This window comes from Ictalurus punctatus, chromosome 27 (genome assembly GCF_001660625.3).
Source record: "Ictalurus punctatus breed USDA103 chromosome 27, Coco_2.0, whole genome shotgun sequence".
Classification (NCBI taxonomy): domain Eukaryota; kingdom Metazoa; phylum Chordata; class Actinopteri; order Siluriformes; family Ictaluridae; genus Ictalurus; species Ictalurus punctatus.
In genome coordinates, this window is record NC_030442.2 from 18,086,592 (window position 1) to 18,106,086 (window position 19,495).

The 19,495-nt window shown below is 37.9% G+C and overlaps 1 long non-coding RNA gene across 1 annotated transcript in view; it reads right to left on the bottom strand.

The window, feature by feature from the left end:
- Positions 1 to 5,287: 5,287 nt before the first annotated feature.
- The window catches only part of LOC128629282 (uncharacterized), a 38,444-nt gene continuing 24,236 nt past the window's right edge, over positions 5,288 to 19,495 (bottom strand). Inside the window, exon 3 of the long non-coding RNA XR_008393629.1 lies at positions 5,288 to 6,180. This is a non-coding gene — a long non-coding RNA (uncharacterized LOC128629282). The remainder of the gene's footprint in view (positions 6,181 to 19,495) is intronic.

Genomic DNA, 19,495 nt, shown 5'->3' on the forward strand with positions numbered 1-19,495 from the left:
TCAGGATCGAAGCCGGGACCCTGGAACTGTGAAGTGGAAACAATTCATATTTGATCGCATATAGTGATAGCGATGAAGACTGAGAGGCCACGCCCATTTTACCAGCTTCTATTTTAGACTCCTGTTCCAGAAGTTTGTGAAACATTCGGTTAGATAGCCCCGCCCACCCAGCATAAATCTTTTATCGATGCAGTGTCACTCTGGTCTTATCCTTGTAATTACACTGTATGCAATTTATCTGTGGATGACACAAAAGGCTTTCGGCAGCGCAATTATCGAAGTTACCCAGAGCCCTGGTTCCTATAGGTCTGAAAAGTCTAATTATGACTTAATTAAGCTGCGCAATCTCAGACCTCACGAGTTCGACGAAATCTGCCGGTATTCAGTACTCGACGCTCTTTATCTACTGCATATCATCAGCACTGTTGAAAAAAAAAAAAAAAAATCATTATTTATTTTTTAGAGCTCAACCTGTGATGATTACACAATTAATTAATCAGTCATTATGCTCAATTTATCAAAGGCATGTGGAGTAATCAGCGCATGGACGCTCCTGAGGGAGCATAGATATGTCTTAATGATGGATTCATCCTGAGAAAGCCAGTCAACATCCCACTACACACCGCATGAGGCACAAATATTAAATACGCCATTTTCTCTTTTTTTGCAGTCTGACATATTTCCTTGGAGAGTACCCATGTGGTGTTCACAGCTAAGGTTAAAAATATAAGAATAATAATAATAATAATAATAAAAGAAGTGAAGTCAGTCTCAGAGCTTTATCCGTCAGGCAATAAGCCGAAAGTGACATTTTGCCAATAGAAAATGCCACAGCGACGATCATTAGGTTTACGCTCATAGTGGTCAGCTGTACAGCGCAAAGGTCACCAAAACAAGAGACTTGCTTAACGTCAAATATAAATCACTCCCATGAAACTGCGGGCTTTTATTTCCTCACATGTTCCATCAAAGTCTCCGTTCTTGGAGTGCACTTTTCCTATCCCATGAAAAAATATATAGTTAAACATCAGCCTACAATATTAATGCAACAGTAAAATAAATAAAATGCAAACAATGTCTCTGTTACCGCACAATGTATGAACTATTTTATTTATGCACTGGAGATGTTAATGAGGCTAATGTTGCTAACAAGTGATAGAAGATTTTAGCCACCCGTTTAGCATCATGCAGACTGCAAACCGAAAATATTACAAGCTTCCTATTTCATAAAACAGACATCTGTTGTATATTAAATAAAAATAAATGAATATACAAATCAAATTGGTATTATAATATCATCTAAATTAAATTAGTGCTTGCTTATAATTTACTTTCAGACTTTAGGCCACACCCCTGAACTGTAGAGTGACACCAAAGTCTTTTTTTTTTTTTGAGGGGGGGGGGGGGGGGCCTCTTCAATGTTATCATGTTCATCTCTTATGAAAAAGAGAAGCAGTTTAAAATGATATGATTCAGAGATGTTTCAGTACAACACAATCTAGAGCCATTTTTGTATAATATGATTCAGAGTCATTTCAGTGTGATTCAGCGGTGGTTCAATTTGATAAGACTCAGAGCTGTTTTTGATTATTGAATATTCCGATATAATATGATTCAGGGTGTTTTTGGTATGATTGGTTTGGAGCTGTTTGATACAATATGATTTAGAGACATTTTAATTTGATGCGATTCAGAAGTGTTTCGATCCTCTCTGATTCAGAGCCATTTCAAACGGATACAATTCAGGACCTTTTTTAATACAACACAATCCAGAACTGTTTTGATATATGATTCAGAACCATTTCTATAAAATTTGATTCAGAGCCATTTTGACATTATATGAGAGCCGTTTAAATACGATACGATTCAGAGCTGTACTTATAAGATATGATTCAGTTCCGTGTAAATACGATACGATTCAGAGCTGTACTTATAAGATATGATTCAGAGCCGTTTCGATATGATATGATTCAGAGCCGTACTGATAAGATATGATTCAGAGCCGTTTCAAAACGATACGATTCAAAGCCGTACTGATACAGAATGATTCAGAGCTGTTTCGATATGATGTGGTTCAGATCATTTTGATATGATTCAGAGCCGTTTCACTTAGACGCAATTAAGAATCATTTGAATACAGTAAGACTGAGAAATGTTTCTATGATTACCACAAAAATTACACAAAGCCGACTGAGGCGACCGATTCATGATTTAAGTATGCAGTTTGCATTATGCTAAAGTGGAAGTTAGATTACTTTTATTTAGATTACTTTTTAGCTATATGACCCCTGAGGTTCTAAAGAAAAAAAAAACCCTCAAAAGCCAAACTGTTTGCAGAGTAAGAGGGGTCACTGATTCAAATCAGTGAATTGTATAGAATTGTTTTGATTATTAATATTATTCTGTTCATTGGTTTACTACCACGAATACTAAACTTACTTGTGTAGAAACACACTTACAATGAAATGTTTTATATATCTACCTACAACCTCTGTTTCAAAGTTTTGCTCCAGATTCTTCTTCAAAATGACTCACTCGCCCTGGAATAAGAGAAAGGCAGAAAAAAAATAATCTTTCAAGGCCAATGAAGTCCTGCGAAATTGCCACTCTCAGAATTGTGGATCCATCTTATAACCTGAGAAACTGTTATTTTGAAAACCTTGGGGGTTTTGAACAACAAAAATGTTCTGATTTCCACTCGGGGCACATCTCCTCCAGGCAGAGCAGCATGAAATCGTCTACTCTATGTGGAAATGAATCCTGCAGCTGTCAAGAATCGACGAGAGGAAAGCATGCATAGAGTCTAACTTCAAACGATTCACAGACTCAATCCAGAAATCTGTACAGGCCTCACTTTGAGTTTATGCCTCTTTGTGTGAGCGACAGTTTTGAAATCCAGCCAGATCTGCTGAGAATCTCAATTATCAGAAACCAGCTGAAATGCTTTTAGCTGATCAACTAGAGTTGATGTAGCGACATTCTGAGGGGTTCATTTTTGCCTAAACTAAATCATTTTATTCCAATAATTAACTGGATATAACATGTTCCATATACATTAGCATGCGATCAGGTTCAGAGCTGTTTCAATCGGATGCACCCATTTTGAAATATGATTCAGAATCTTTTAATAAGATGATATTCAGACCCATTCAGACCCTAATATGACACAATGCAGAGTCATTTTGATATATGATTCAGAGTCATATCAATGTTATGATTCAGAGTCATTCCAATATGATATGATTCAGAGCTGTATCGATAGGATATGATTCAGAACTACATCAATATGACATAATTCAGTCATTTTGATATATGATTCAGAGACATTTCAAAATGTTATGATTCAGAGTCATTTTGAAATGTTATGATTCAGAACTACATCAGTATGACACAATTCAGTCATTTTGATATATGATTCAGAGTCATTTCAAAATGTTATGATTCAGAGTCATTTCAATACGATATGATTCAGAGATGTATCGACATGATATTATTCAGAACTGCATCAATATCACACAATTCAGAGTCATTTCAAAATGATATGATTCAAAGTCATTTGAAAATGTTATGATTCAGAGTCATTTCAATATGATATGATTCAGAGACATTTCAATGTGACACAATTCAGAGACATTTTGATACGATGTGATACGATTCAGAGTTGTTTCGATCTGATCTGATGCAGAGCTATTTCAGCTGATTCAGAACCGTTTCAAAGGGAACCAATTTTGAAGCATTTTGATACGATATGAATGGGAACCATTTCAATCATACACAATCCAGAGCCGTTGTTATATGATACGATTCACAACGGTTTCAAAACAATACAGTTCAAAGACAGAGTCATTTCGATATGATTTAGCTGTGTAAAAAAGTCTAAAAAAATCATGTAATACAACAACAACAACAAAAAGGGTTGCTTTTGTATTTAATCCAATATCAGAAACACTTTATTTTTGTTTTGTCAGAAGCTGCTAAGGGAACAACTTGTTTACAGCCGTGATAACACAATTGAGAACGGGAACTACCTCGTTTTACCCTACGTTCCACAGCATTAAATGTAACGATAAATGGATAATGGATGGATGGGGACATGGAGTTATATGAAAATAATAAACTTCAGGGTGGTAGCAGTAAGTTGTGGAATGAACACAGCTCTTGGTTGTGAACTCAGACATTTGTCTTTCTGCCAACTCTTTTGTTCTTCAGTAAATCTGAGTTAAAAGCTCACACCCACATCATAAATAAAAGAAAACACCAAAAACAAAAGTCTCCCAACAAATAAACAAACGTTCTAATGCATGGTTTTACACACGGCCACGTCTAAACGCCTTTCACATGCTGAGAATCAGAATGGAGCAAATTGTTTAGTTGTGTATGTGTATGTGTGTGTGTGTGTGTGTGTGTGTGTGTTCTCCGAGTTTGTATCACTTTCATGATCAGAAAGCATTCTGGAAATGAGAAAGTGCACAGCAGCTCCCATTATTTTGTCCCATTCCGGCATGTTTTTGTTTGATTCCCTCTTCAGAGCAGTGAGTACACAGCAGCTAATGTGACTCAAACTCGAAAGCTTTGGCGGAATGGCAAAAAAAAAGAGCCGGACGCTACCTAATGACAGACATGAGAGCTGATTTGAATGGGAGAAAGATAAAAAGGGCGTTTTTACTCTATACTGAACGTCCCGGAGCGAATGCAAATGTGATGCATTACCACTCCCACTTCACTACACATCACACTTTATCTCCATCACCAACACCAGCCCCCTCCAAAAAAACCCAAAAAACCCACAGCAACAAGGGCCGGCAACTTTAAACCAACTTTTATCTCTTTCCATTGTCTCTGAATGTAATAGTTTTAATAAAACGCTTGGTGCATCAATGCATCAGTGAAATTTTTTCAGAATAATATGAATATGAAACATTTTAACAACGTGATGAAAGGGAAATGCCGGTCTGCAATGTAGCTTTTATCCGAAAGCAAATATTTCACTCCACTCAACCATACAGCGTGTACTTACACACAGCTTTTATGTGTTTTTAGTTTCGTTGTTGAGTCGACGCAACTATGAATTTTTACTCTTTTTGACATTTTGATGATGAACACAGGAGCCAGATGAAGGGATAAAGGGCTGTGAAAACTAGACATGTTGCTACACAAGCTTTAAAAAAAAAAAGAATAAATAAAATAATAATAATAATAATAATAATAATAATAAGAAGAAGAAGAAGAAGAAGAAGAAGAAGAAGAAGAAGAAGAAGAAGAAGGAGAAGAAGAAGAAATAGACAGATATACATTTTTTTTTATTGACAGAGAAGATGACGTAGTCCAAAGAAATATCAACATGTTTAAAAAATTTGCTCAGATTTGTGTAAATATGTGATGATATCTTTTCATGTGACGACACTGAAGAAATGTCACTGTGCTGCAGTGTAAAGTAGTGAGTGTACAGCTTGTGTAACAGTGTCAATTTGCCGTCCCCTCAAAATAACTCAACACACAGACATTAATGTCTAAACCGCTGGCAACAAAAGTGAGTACACCCCTAAGTGAAAATGTCCAAACTCCAGTATCTCACAAAAAAACCCATAAAATGTATATAAACCCATCAATATACCGATAATATTTTTGGAAAAATGTGCTGTAAAAAAAAAGTATTAAAAAAAAAAGTATTATTTCTGAGTATTAAGATCGTATAGCTCGGGTTACACAGGTGCACAACACAGGTGTAAAAAAATAAAAAATAAATAATAATAAAAATGAACTAACTGCTTTCACGGCTAGAAAATGTGATGTGAAACATCTGACCAAATGAACAGGAAAAAAAAATCATCCGGATATGTGTGAGCGAATACTGAGCAATGCCAGTGACCACTGTAGAAAACTCAAACATGTTATGTATAAATAAAAAATAAAGAAATAAATTCAACTCCACGCACTGCGAAAGTGAAATGGAGTGTAAGTCCCATCGATACACTTTCACAGCAGATCTGTTTGCCAGGCGGGTTTTAGTGACACGCCAGATTACAGACGTCAGCTCGGATTTTACGAGCAGGTGCACTCGTATCCAACACGGACGAGGACGTCTTCAGTGCCGAGCACCTGCCTCTCCAACACACCGTCCTCTGCTGCTCCCGACGAAGAAGGAGTTCAGATGAAGTTAGATTTCGGTCTGGGACACACCTGCAAACGCTCGGCATGAAACATTTCTGCAAAGCCACTGGAGCAGCTCAGAAACACATCGTTATGATGTCAGAAGTAATTATGATGATTTGCAGTGAAGCCATGAAAACTAGCAAGATTCATCTTTCCTATCTTTTTTTTTTTTTTTTTTTTTAATTTCGGAAACACGGGAACGCTCATTTTTACCTTAACCAAACTTCTCAACTGAAACCCGGCTAATGTGGTGCAACGGGACGATCAGAGCTAATACAGTACTCCACAAAAGCAATGCTAATCTGGTTATTATTATTATTATTATTATTATTATTATTTTGTCATATTGAGCACTACATCATAAATGACTGTTAAAGTGGCTTATCAACTCAACTCAACTGTAAAAATCTTTAATAAGGAGATTATTAAAGAAGCTATTTTGGTGAATTAAAATTTCTTTTGGGAAATAAGGAAAGAAGCGTAGCATCACAGGAAATGTCTGCGTTATTACTTTAGTCTATATGACAAATGAATGAATAAATCAAAACATAATAATAATAATAATAAGAAGAAGGAGAAGGAGAAGAAGGAGAAGAATATGCGTGAAGCAAAAAAAAAAGGTAACATTACTTGTTATTGAATTACTAAAAACAGATAATTATTAATTAAACAAACAGAAATGAAATATTAAATGAAGAACTAGTTCATTAATTAGTTTTAGCTGATACATAATCAGCCCGGGCCATGGCCCCCTCTCGCCCACCTGTGCGCCCACTGATTCTTTCTCGTTACTGACATTTTTTTTTTACACTTCATCCATACAGTCCCTGTTTTCTTCCAAAAACACCCCACCTTGTTCTGTCAGCTCTGTTAGATGACACGCTGTCACATGCCTATTGTTCCTCGTGTCGTTTTTCCTGTGTTATATGAAACACCCTGAGTGTCAGTCGCTCAAAGGCAATGAAACGGCACGTGGCTTCTGAAAATAAACCGCTCTAAAAGCACGGACGTGCCGATAAGGGGTGTGAATATTAATGAGCGCTCTGGCAGGCCTCCAGAGCTTTGGGAGAAATTTACTTAAAAAACTCCAGGAAGTGTTTAGAACATTTTAACTTCATCTGTCAGCTTCAAAAACCTGAAGTTCTGCTGATGCTACGTTCTACACGTCACTTTGTTCTTTATTTCTCTTTTATCTGCCGTTAAAAAAAAAGACTCCGTGAACACTACTGTCGGGTTTTAACCCTAAACTGGAAACAAAACAAAACAAAAAAACCTGAAAAATCAGAGCAGAATGTCTGCAGAGATGATCAGAGGTATGGTCCATGAGGAAGTACGGGCTGTGGGCGCGCCTGTACAGTGATCGAACATGGAGTAATTACACAGTAAACACTGGGACTGGGTAACGTCTCCATTAAAGACATTTACTTTTCAGTGATATTTAAAATTATTCGGTCGGTGAATATAACATGAGGACACCTGCGTTTGTGAGAAAACTGCGTGATGTGAGATTCCGAAATCAAGCCTATTAAAAAAAAAAAAAAAAAAAAAAAAAAAAAAACACCTTCAGTGTGTGACACACAAGTACATACAAAGATGTTTTCAGCTCAGTGGTGCGTAGAGCCGAAACGAAAATCGCAAAAAAAACTAAATGAATAGCTACCGCTACGCATAATGTGTAAGAGTTGGATCATATTTTAATAATACACCAAATGTAGTAATACATTTATATGTATAACATGTTAATAATACTTAATAATGATATGTTAATAATACGCAATGCATTATATTAATATTAATAATGCATATAATAATTGCATGTTAGTAATACTTATGGTAATAACATGCTAATGCATATGGTAATAACATGGTAATGATACTCAATAATGCATATGGAAATAACATGTTAATAATGCATATTATATTTGCATGTTAATAATATTTAATGATGCGATATGCTAATAACGTGTTAAAAATCTTAATGCAATATGCTAATAATTCATAATACATGCCAATATGTAAATAATGCATATGATAACGTTAATAATACTTAATAATGAAATATGCTAATAAGACGCAATGCATAACAATATGCAAGTAATACGTATGATAATTACATGTTAATAATACTGACTTGTTTCATGAACATTTATAAATGGATTAAAAAAAATAGTGTGGTGTCTTTTTTTATTAAATGAAAAATAGCTGTGGTATAAAAGGAATAAAACACTCTTTCATTGTATTTTATTCCTTACTTCCTGTGTGGGCGGGGCTTACGAGCCACTGAAGCAAATAAATACCCCATCTCATCTGTCATTAACACTGTACGCTCTCTACTGATGAGGAACAAACTTCTTCTCCCGGGAGATCCCTTACGAAGAAATGTCGTCATGTCACACTCGGTGGCTCGGACGTCTCGGTTCAGCCGAGCAAAACCACACATCTGGCACACACACACACACACACATCTGCATGATTTGATAATGTCCCTAAGAACGGGTTAACAACACGTGTGTGACACGTCCCCGGGCCTGTCTCAGGTGCAGATCCGATATTGAAATCATCCAATACATGTACAGTACGTCACCGAGAATAAGACCCGGTGGAACAGATGCAGATTTTCACAGCATGTACAGGACAGACGGGACAGTGTGTGTGAGGAGGAAGGAAACATGTTTGTGTGGAGAAAACACAGTGCACCATAATGCTGTTATACGATAATAAAAACACCACAGAAATCAAGTACGACATGAAAAACCAAATGTATGGATGTAAAAAAAAAAAAAAGAAAAAGAAAAAGGAAAAGAAAAAAAAAATTATTAAAGAGTGCCCTGCATTTATACATCTGGTTAATAATAATAATAATAATAATAATAATAATAATAATAATAATAATAATAATAATAATAAACTTTATAATAATGCTGATGATGATGATAACAAAAATAATAATATTTAAAACTTAATAATAATAATAATAATAATAATAATAATAATAATAATAATAATAAACTTTATAATAATAATGATGATGATGATGATGATGATGATGATGATGATGACAATAATAATATTTAAAACTTAATAATAATAATAATAATAATAATAATAATAATAATAATAATAATAATAATAATAATAATAATAATAATAATAATTGTGATAATGATAATGGTAATAATAATAGTACATGTAATAATAATAACTCTAACCTGTCACCACCAGGACTGCCCTGTATGTATTTGTTAAAATAAAATACTTTGATGTGTCACAAATGAAGACAGTATTAATATATTTAATTTAAAAAAAGAATAATTAAATTAAAAATGGCTTGTCAGAGGGATTGCTTATGTATAATTTCCATATAATATTATTACCAAAATTGTCAGTGCATTTCATGGATTACATCCTGTATTGTGCAGCCCTAACACAAAGTCATGTATTTAAGAAGAAGAAAAAAACCCAAACCTGACAATCAGCATAAACTCTTCCTGCATAAATAAATAGATAGATAAACAAACACACAAATAAATAAATTAAGATCATTTTTTTTACGCCGTGATTGTTTATTTATTTATTTTGGTCGATGGAGAAAGTCTGCACAGAGCAAATGCTTTAAAAAAAATGCTAATATCTGAACTAAACTCACCCATGGAGCGAGAGATGGGAAATTACTCTCTGTTTAAGCTGCTTGCACTCTTCTGTTTTTGCTGTAATGAGACTTTAATCGAATATAAGGCACGGGTTGCCAGGTCTTGCCCTTGCTCTCCTACTTCCTGTGTCTTTTTCTCTCCTGCAGTTTTAGTTTGTATGCTAATTTGATTTCTCAGCAAACGGCGTAAATACACTGACTTCAATTATTTTAGAGCTTTAACTTTATTTTTAGTGTGTACTTAACTTTTTCTGTAAGCAGTATAGGATAGTAAGCTTGACTATCCAGAAGTGCAGACACTTAGCGTCTAGTTTCCTTTTAGTGTCCCCCCCAGAGGATTGCACGCTCGCATAATTTATTCTGCTTAGCCTTAATTACTCGTAATACTATTTCCTTATTTTCCATCAACTTTAACGCAGAGGACTCTTATGGAGCGAGCATGCAGATTAAGTCCATTTTTCAGTACAATTAGTGCACAACTCTCCAGAGGAAAGCGACCGAAAAGCGCCGTGATTTTTTGCTTTAATTTTCATTATCTAAGGCACACGTGGATCGTCAAGAGGCCGGCGTGGGCAGAAACTGCTTGTTGATGCCATGCTAATCAGTGGCGAAGGCGCTTCTAGGTATAACCTACTTCAGCGGCAAATGAATATGCTAACCCACTTACACCATAATGAGGAACATAACATTTAACTGTGCTGTTTACAGCCAAAGTGAAACCGAGGGAGGCCCTTCACTCTTTTAATTCAGGTTTACAAAGCGAGACCGAGCTCAGATCTGGCCTCCTGCGACATGATTAACCCTGACTGAATCACAGCACCGAGCTCCGTTTTCCAGTTCCCGCATGTATCAGATATTGCCATTTTGAATTTTGGCTGCACACACACACACACACACACACACACATACGCACACGTACACACAGCTGAGCTCAAAGTGTATGACTGTGCCAAATTTCTGACTGCCTGTTGGTCTTCACCATATGGCTCAGGAACACACACAGCGTTTCACTGATAAAGGGAAGTGGGCGTGGCCTATGTACTCTAAACCTGAAGTGGGCGTGGCCTCTATGCATGTATGAACGAGGCCACTCTGTGTCTACAGGTCCAGCGAAAAAAATAAATAAAGGAAGCATGGCCCCTATTCCAGTTCCAGTAAATGAGTGAAGGAGGCGTGGCTTCTGTTCTCTGAACATATCGTTTCAGTCAAGGAGGTGTGGCCTCCAGTCTCAGTAAAGTGAGTGTAGTAGTTTCACTGAAGGAGTGAACAAATCATTGTCTCTGTTCTCTATCTGTCAGTCCTCGTAAAGAAAGCATGGCCTCTTTGCCTGCAGCCCCAGTAAAGAAGTGAAGGATGTGTGGCCTGTGTGCATACAGTCTCAGTAAAGGAGGCGTGGCATTTGTACCTCCAGTCCCTATAAATGAGTGATAGAGGTATGATCTCTGTCTACTGTTTAAGAGAATGACTGAAGGGGGTGTGGTCTCTGATCAACTGTTCAAGCGAATGAGATATACCTCTGTTTTCTGTCTGTCAGTGTAATTAAAAACAGGCATGGCCTCTCTGCCTGTAGTGTCAGTGAAATAGGCGTGGCTTGCAGTGAAAGAAGCATGGCTTCTATGTCTACAGCCTTGTTGAAGGAGGTGTGGCCTGTGTGCAGTCAGTCAGAGTAAACAAGGTGTGACCTCTTTCTAAAGTCCTATCATTTATGCTGAAATACTGTAGGTGTGACCTCTCTGCCAGTACCAGTATAAGAGGCGTGGCTTCCTTGCCTACAGTCCCAGTGAACGAGTAAAGGTATCGAGGCGTGGCCTATGTTCTCCGTGCTCTCATATCTAACCGCTGAAGTTACGTAAAAACCACGACTTGGTTGCGCTCAAGCACAAAACTGTCTTGCTGTGCACACGTCAGTACCTGAAGAATAAGAATACGAAGAAGAAGATGCAAGCAAGAAGCAGGATGAACGTTATGCTGCTGGTGTCTGAACGCCAAGAACTTTATGACAAACGCCACAGCGACTACAAAAATATTGATAAGAGGGAGTTGTTGTGGCTGTATTATTACAAATCAACGCCAATCGACATGCCAACGTCCATAAGTAGCTGTGGTACTTAATAAACATCGCAACTAAACCCTTGAAAAACAATCATGTGAAATGGTTTTCAGGAACCTGCGATAATAAGTCCACGGGTTCCTCTTGAAACCTCTTTACCAGCATCCACCATTTTAGTGAGAGAGTGCATAAGTGACAAACCCGAAATAAAAGCCTCACTGCTAATAAATCCTTCTGCCCTCACACATAGACAAGGTATCCTTTAAAAGCACAAGATTCAAAATGACCCAGACTGCTCCTAAAGTATATATGCAGCAACACAATGGAGCTAAAGCCTCAAGTCGGCCATATTCTAGTTCAAAACCGATGAGAACGTCATGGCTCGTTTAATACGATTATGTTATGGCTATTTTGTTGACGACACTGAAATGTAAGGATATATTCCAAGCGATCCATTTAATTCTTTCAGTGTTGCTTTCTACACCTGTCACGTCTCGGAAACGGAGGCTGAATGGAATACAGAAGTAGGTGCAGGTAAAGACGTATTTATTTTAAGGGCAGGCAGACAAATCCAAATCGTAATCCAAAAAACGTAGTCAAGACAGGCAAAGGGTCAGGTGATCGGCAAACAGGCGTAAACTGGGCTAAGCGGAAATCACAATGAGGCAACGAGAAACAAGGTCATACACATGGAACATGAACCTAAGACTGGGAACTGGGAGCGGAAACCACCAGCGTAGTCTAGGTAAACTAATCTAACCTTAATCTAGCTAAATCCATCTAACTATATTAACTATATCTAATACTCTGCGAGGTGTAACGGGAAGTGAGCGGTATATATCCAGAACATAATCGGCGTTAAGTGCTGGCAGCTGAAATCAATGAAGCCACACCCTCGAACAACAACCACTGACAAAACAGGGAGGAGACAGAACAGAAACCAAACAAACGCACGTGTCCACAGTAAACAATGTCACGGTTATCAACATTTGAAGGGCATGCGCTCGCTGAGCACTCGTGCACGTAGCCCGTGCATGCGCGCACCCTCGTCTCTCCGAGCGCGCTGCCAAAAGCGGAGATCGTGACAACACCAAATAGCATCGTTTGTTTCATTGTCTCTTCCCGGCGAATGTTTCACGTCTCTGCTCAACGATAATCCGCGGATTGATAGTCCATTGTATTTATTTTGCACCTGGCATATATTTGCATATAAGTATTCTTGGCCTCTTATTCATATAGCTAAGTGTTCCATTATTGCGTTGCTGTATTATCATATGGACCACAAAAACGACTTTTCATAGTCAACACTTCATCACTTTGCAGGAACGTTAATATTATATACCCACACACCCCCTCCAAAAAAAATAAAATAATTCGGGTATTCCCATAAGTATGTAAATGCTACTGCTGTGACTTTTATGTAAATCAAATCATTGCTTATTTAAAAAGAGTGTATTGTATAAAATTAGCCAGTTCGTCTTTTTGCAAACGCGTCACCACCGGCTCTCTTCTTCTTCTCAGTGATAAACGAGTGTTTTTCAGCGCCACAAAACGTTCACAGCATCCCTGTGTGAACAGGCCTTAATTCTACATTCATCTCTAATCTCACTTCCCATTACCATTCACACTCCTCCTCCTGCCAGGCTGAGGAACCCTCTCGCACAGGTTTAGTGACAGTCTGAAAATGTCTGTGTAAGGGTTTTTTTTTCCCTCAGTCAGGCTCAGCTTTATTATCCGGCTTGTCCCATTACACATCTCTCTGTACGCAGAGGTAGCAACAGGCCAGAGAACGGAGGCCAAATGAAGATAAATGAGTGCTGGCTTGTCATCCGGTGACACTTGCTCTCATGTTCTGAACCTTCACACCTCTATTTCTGGCCTGACCAGGTGTCTCCGTTCTCCACAAGGTCAGGAGCGGAAAGGTTCTCGTGTCCACCCGCTGAGTTTCATGACCGGTGGTGGAGATTATTTTTAGGAGTCTGTGTGACTATCAGCTCAATTCCACTGCGGTGTAAAGGTCTCGCACACAGGAGCAGAGTCAGTTATGGATGAATAATTAGATTAGTAAGGAATAAAACGTGTCAGGGTCTTGCTGTTCTAGTAAAAAAAAAAATATCTAATCGGTTATCGAAAGAAAATCACTGTTACCATTCCAAAGTTGATTATTTTCCTATATAACGGCATGTTTTATCCCTCTTATAAAACACTGATGTGCCAAGGATTGCAATTTGTATTTGCATTACATTTAAGGCATTTAGCCGACGCCTTTATCCAGAGTGACTTACATTTATCTCATTTATGCATCTGAGCAGCTGAGGATTAAGCGCCTTGCTCGAGGGCCTAGCAATGGGAGCATGGCGGTGCCGGGATTCGAACTCACAACCTAACCCTAACCTACCTATTTATTTAAGAAAAAAACAACCTTTCTTTTAGAGTTGTTAAATCCACAATAGAAGTATAAATGCATCGATATTTCATTTCTCAGACTGGGTATGAGTACAAGTCCATGTTTTTTTGGTATTTTTGGTACAAGTCGATACCGAAATGTGTAACCTCCTTACTTATTAATCACTCAGTAATCAGTTCTGGAAATATGTCCAGACCTCTGATCATTAGTGCGACTAGGCTTATGTAAGCTGATGTTGGATGTCGGTATAGGAAGGAGTACGAGTGAACGAGCACATTATTGGACTGACTGTACACCTGTATTGGACTGGCAATATCCATCAGTAAGAAGCTAATTATGAGTTGGTTATAAGCAATAATAAAAATAAAGAATTAAGTTCCAATATTAAAGCAGGTTTTGAAGTGCAACATTTTTTTTTAGCTCCCCTTGTTACTAAGACAAAATACAACACTATAAGTGCTCAGAAGTAATCTGTTCATGATTACGTTCATTTGATTTTGTCGCTATTGTTTTGCAGTAAGCCCGGGCTCTTCAAGACTCGAGGCTTTAATTACCGCACCACTATCATCACGGCTTAACTACTGTATTTTCCTCTCGCTGTTCTATTTACTCTACTGTTTTATCCCGACAACTGAATTAGAGCTGGAGAAAGTGGAACAGGTGTATGGGTTTTAATATAGAGAGGAGCGAGAAGCGTAATCACTGTCCTCGAGAGCCAATGTTCTCCCAAATGCATCACCACACACGGATCTTCATAATAACAGAAGACTGAGAATCATTTTTAACATCTTCTCTCAGACTGTGGGTACTCCGGAGCATTCTGGGAAACGGAGCAGGTGGTTCTGTCTTTCTTTTCTACCTCCATTATTGTGTTGTGTTTGTGAAAGGATCACGTTTGCATTGATGCACCAATCAGATGCTGAGTACTTATTTTCACTACCAAATGAACACTAGATTAGTACAGTTGGAATCAGAATTATCCAGCCCCCGTTGAAATCAGGTTTATTGTCAAAATTTACAGACTTTCAGCTGTTTGCAATGAACACATCAAACAAAAGCAATTGAAATAGTTCAATTGCTTCAAGTGTTTTCCCCAAATTCAACTGAAAATGCAACTTATAATGATTTCTCCAGTTTCAAAATTATTCACCCCCTGAATAGAATCCCTCACAACAGCACACATATGAGAAACAGGTGTCGTCTCAAGGCTCAACTAATCAAGGGCTTCATTAGTTTCTCCGGGTGTGCTTGAGCTGGAACACATGAAATACCTGAACTGGCTAGGGGTAGAAAATGTATGAAATACCCGGACGGGGCAGAAAAAGGAAGATATCGACGGCTGCAAGCAGATTTGTGAGAAGGCAGGTGGTGAAAAACCCTCGAGTGACTGTAAAAGACCTGCAGCGAGACTTGGTGTAACAGGCTCTGAGGTTTCAGTGAGCACAGTAAGGTGTGTACTAAACGCAGAAGGTCTCCATGCCAGAAGTCCAAGACGTTCACCGCTACTGACCCAAAAGCACAAGAAAAGTCTCTCAGAATCATATAAATAATCCACAGAAGGTTTGGGATTGTGTTCTGTGGAGCGATGAAACAAAACTGGAACTTTTCGGCACGATGGATCAGCGGTACGTCTGGAGGAAGAAGAATGAAGAAAGAACACTCTGTCCACAGTCGAGCATGGTGGAGGCTCGGTGATGCTCTGCGGCTGCTTTACATCCTCTGGCACTGGAGACCTGCAGCGTGTGGAAGGCGAGATGGATTCATTGAAGTATCAGGAAATCCCAGTAAAATCTCTGGTGGGATGTGAAGAAGGCGGTTGCAGCACCCAAACCCAAGAATATTACTGAACTGGAGGCCACTGCTCATGAGGAACGGGAGAAGATTCCTCAGGAACGCTGCAGAAGATCTGCATCTCGTTTACAGCAGGTCATAACAGCAAAAGGAGCTCTACTAAATACTAAAGATGCTCACCCTGAAGGGGGTGAATAATTTTGAGACTGGAGAAATCATTAGAAGTTGCATTTTCAGTTTCAGAATTTGGGGAAACACTTGAAGCATTCGTTGTGTCGAACTATTTCAATTGCTTGTGTTTGATTTGTTCATCTCTAACAGCTGAAAGTCTGAACATTTCAACAATAAACCTGATCTGCACTGGGGGCTGAATCATTTTGATTGCAGCTGTATAATAAATACATTGACTTTTTTTTTGTACAGTTGCAAATAATAATTGAATGACATTTCTCATGGTAGCACCAAAGGGACGCTGAACTTTCATTTCCCATCAGCCCCAGCAGATTGCATGTCTTAACCACGATCACCTATGTCTCGATTCGTCCTGATTAGCACCTCTCTATATGTTGTAGTTTGTAAACACATCATTGTCAAGCAAACAAATAAACAAAGAAAGATAGAAGTAAAAAAAAAAGTTATACTTCTAGAATTTGCATATCTCACTGTTTCAATCTCAGGTTCAAGATTAGCAGGTTTTGTAGCGTGGTGCATAAATATGTATTTAAAAGTAAGAAATGCTATTTTTTTTAAAATACTTTAATGATTTACCCTTGACTGAAGTTAAGAAAATGACCTTCACAGAAGACATTTATAAATATAAAAAAAGAAAGAACACCGCAGGTGTGTGTCCACTTCACTAAAGAACCAATCCTTCCTCCTCCGCTTACCACCCACATCATTTTCCTTTTCTTTTCTTTTTTCAAGTGATGTAGATGTTCCTACATTCTTTTTTTTATTATAACTTCCATCATGGCACACTGTAGAAGTCGCTTGTGTGTCAAACTCTCACTGAAAACACAAGCACACTTCAGAGACAGCAAAACCTGCACTGAAAGACAGCTAATGCATGCAGTGTGACCGAAACTGAAGCCAAATGAAGCTCACACACAGCAGGGTTCTTCAAGCTTGGCTAATTGCCTCCAGGTGAGCTCACTGTAACGAGCCAAACTCACCGAGAGCTTCCAAACACCAGGCTTCACTCCCCCTGGTGTAGAGAAAACATCCGCAAGTGTTCAGAAAACGACAGCCGATAGCATAACATGCTAAGTTTTAGTGAGAAGAATGAATCCATTTAAGTCTGGTCCAATTTGAATATTATAAAACTAAAATCATTCCATCGATCTATCTATCTATCTATCTATCTATCTATCTATCTATTGTAATCAGAGTAGAATCCTTGGGGAAGTGCTCTTACAGGAAAATAATAAACTTCACTCATTATTGTACTATATCGCCATGTACTATATTCCTTAAAAATATGCAGGACTTGTTTTGTTTTACAGATTACATCAATATTCATATCAAACTTCAATACTCTATCAATATTTGTTCTAAGATCCTCACAGTTCTCCACAAAGTCAGCTTCTTTTCCATAAACCAACATATTGTATAAAACTATTGGCACAAGCCTTAAAAATTTTCCAGAAAACATACAAATATACAATATTTTTAACTTAATATATTTTTTAAAAATCATCATTAATGTAGATCTCACGTTGAGAGTAAAACGCAAATCTTTTTAAACGTTTTTCAATTGCGTACTTTGATTCCTCAACAACAGATTTGTTGATTTCAAGACCAGGAGAGACCCAGACAGGAAGTACAGACGCTTTGATTTCCTGTGGCTGTTCTCTGAAATTTACCTCGCTGAAGAATATCTTAAGCTGCTTTTGATCTCGCAGGCGGCTGAAAGAAAAAGCCTAATTTAGATCCTTTCAGGAAACAAACTCCTTTTTTTTTTTTGCCTTCTTTTGTTTGATGTTCACTTGCGACATATCAAAGCCTTAATCTTCAATATCTCTGGAAAAATTAAATTGCTCTCTTGTGTTCTAGTCGGAGGGGGAAATCTAATTCTCTTGGACTTTTCTGTGACCTTTAATCCTGCGAGATCATGCATAGATCTTCAAACAATATTCAAAGGAATTTCAGCACGTCTGCTGGGAAAATTAATTGGCTGTTATTTATAAAACAGTCAGAATTTCAATAGTCCGGCATGCAGAATTTATGAGTGAATTTACTAAGAAGCATTCAGACTTATGCAGAGTGTACAAAGAGACGAGTGAAAACGAAATAGAATGGTATAAAATGAGAACATACTGTGACTATAGCATAAATATAGACCAGCTACAAAGTTCAAAAGTTACAAAACATATCTATTAAAAAAAAAAAAAAAGTCAAACTCAGAAAAAGGCAGAGTTTGTCAATCTGTTTGTTCTCGTACATAAAAATGAAGGGTGATTGTGGTTCTGAATACATTTCATTGTTCTTGTTACTGGGAAGAAAATGGTTGTGGAGAAATGTTGAATTCTGGATTGTGATTGGTCAGAAGGTGTTGGTTAATTTTCTAGAACAGCAGTCCTGACAGTAGCGCTGTTGCGATGAACAGGTTTATATTTAACGCGCACGTTTCAGCATGTTGTTTTTTTTCTATAACAGGCACTTGCACAGCATCTCCTCCTTATTAACAGGTTTTATTTATTTATTTTTTAAATGTTTATGGGGTGAAATTTTCTGCAAGGAGATTGTTATTGCACATGTATGGAAGGAGTCTCCAGTGTCAGCATTTTATAACAGTCAGAGGTAAAAGCTGTAACTTTACATTTTCTGACATCTTCGGAGGAGTTTGCGCTTTGTGGTTTCTCACTATTTGACAAGCTAGGTTTTAATTTATTTAATCATTATTAAGAGAGCGAGAGCGAGAGCGAGAGAGAGGTGGCTTCGTACTTAGCACGATCACCTCACACCTCCAGGGTTGAGGGTTCCGATTCCCTCTGTGGATTTGTGTGTGTGGAGTTTGCATGTTCTCTCCGTGCTCTCCGGTTTCCTCTCCCAGTCCAAAGACGTGCCTTGTAGTCTGACTGGAATGTCCAAACGTGTCTGTAGTGTATGAATGGGTGTGTGATTGTACTTTGCGATGGATTGGCAACCCATCCTGGATATCCCCCGCCTTGTACCCCACGGTACCCGGGATAGGCTCCAGGTTCCCCGTGACTCTGTAGGATAAGCGGTATAGAAAATGTATGGATGGAAGAGAGAGAGAGAGAGAGAGACGAGAGAATGGTGATGGAATGGCTTTACAGATGTTATTATAGAACAAAAAGAACAAGAACTAACTCAAATGTATAAATCAATACATTTTATGATGTGCCATCCGTTATTTAATAAACAATGTAATCAATGGCAAATTGCTGCGGTATAAGAAGAATAAAACACTTGAGGATGTTCT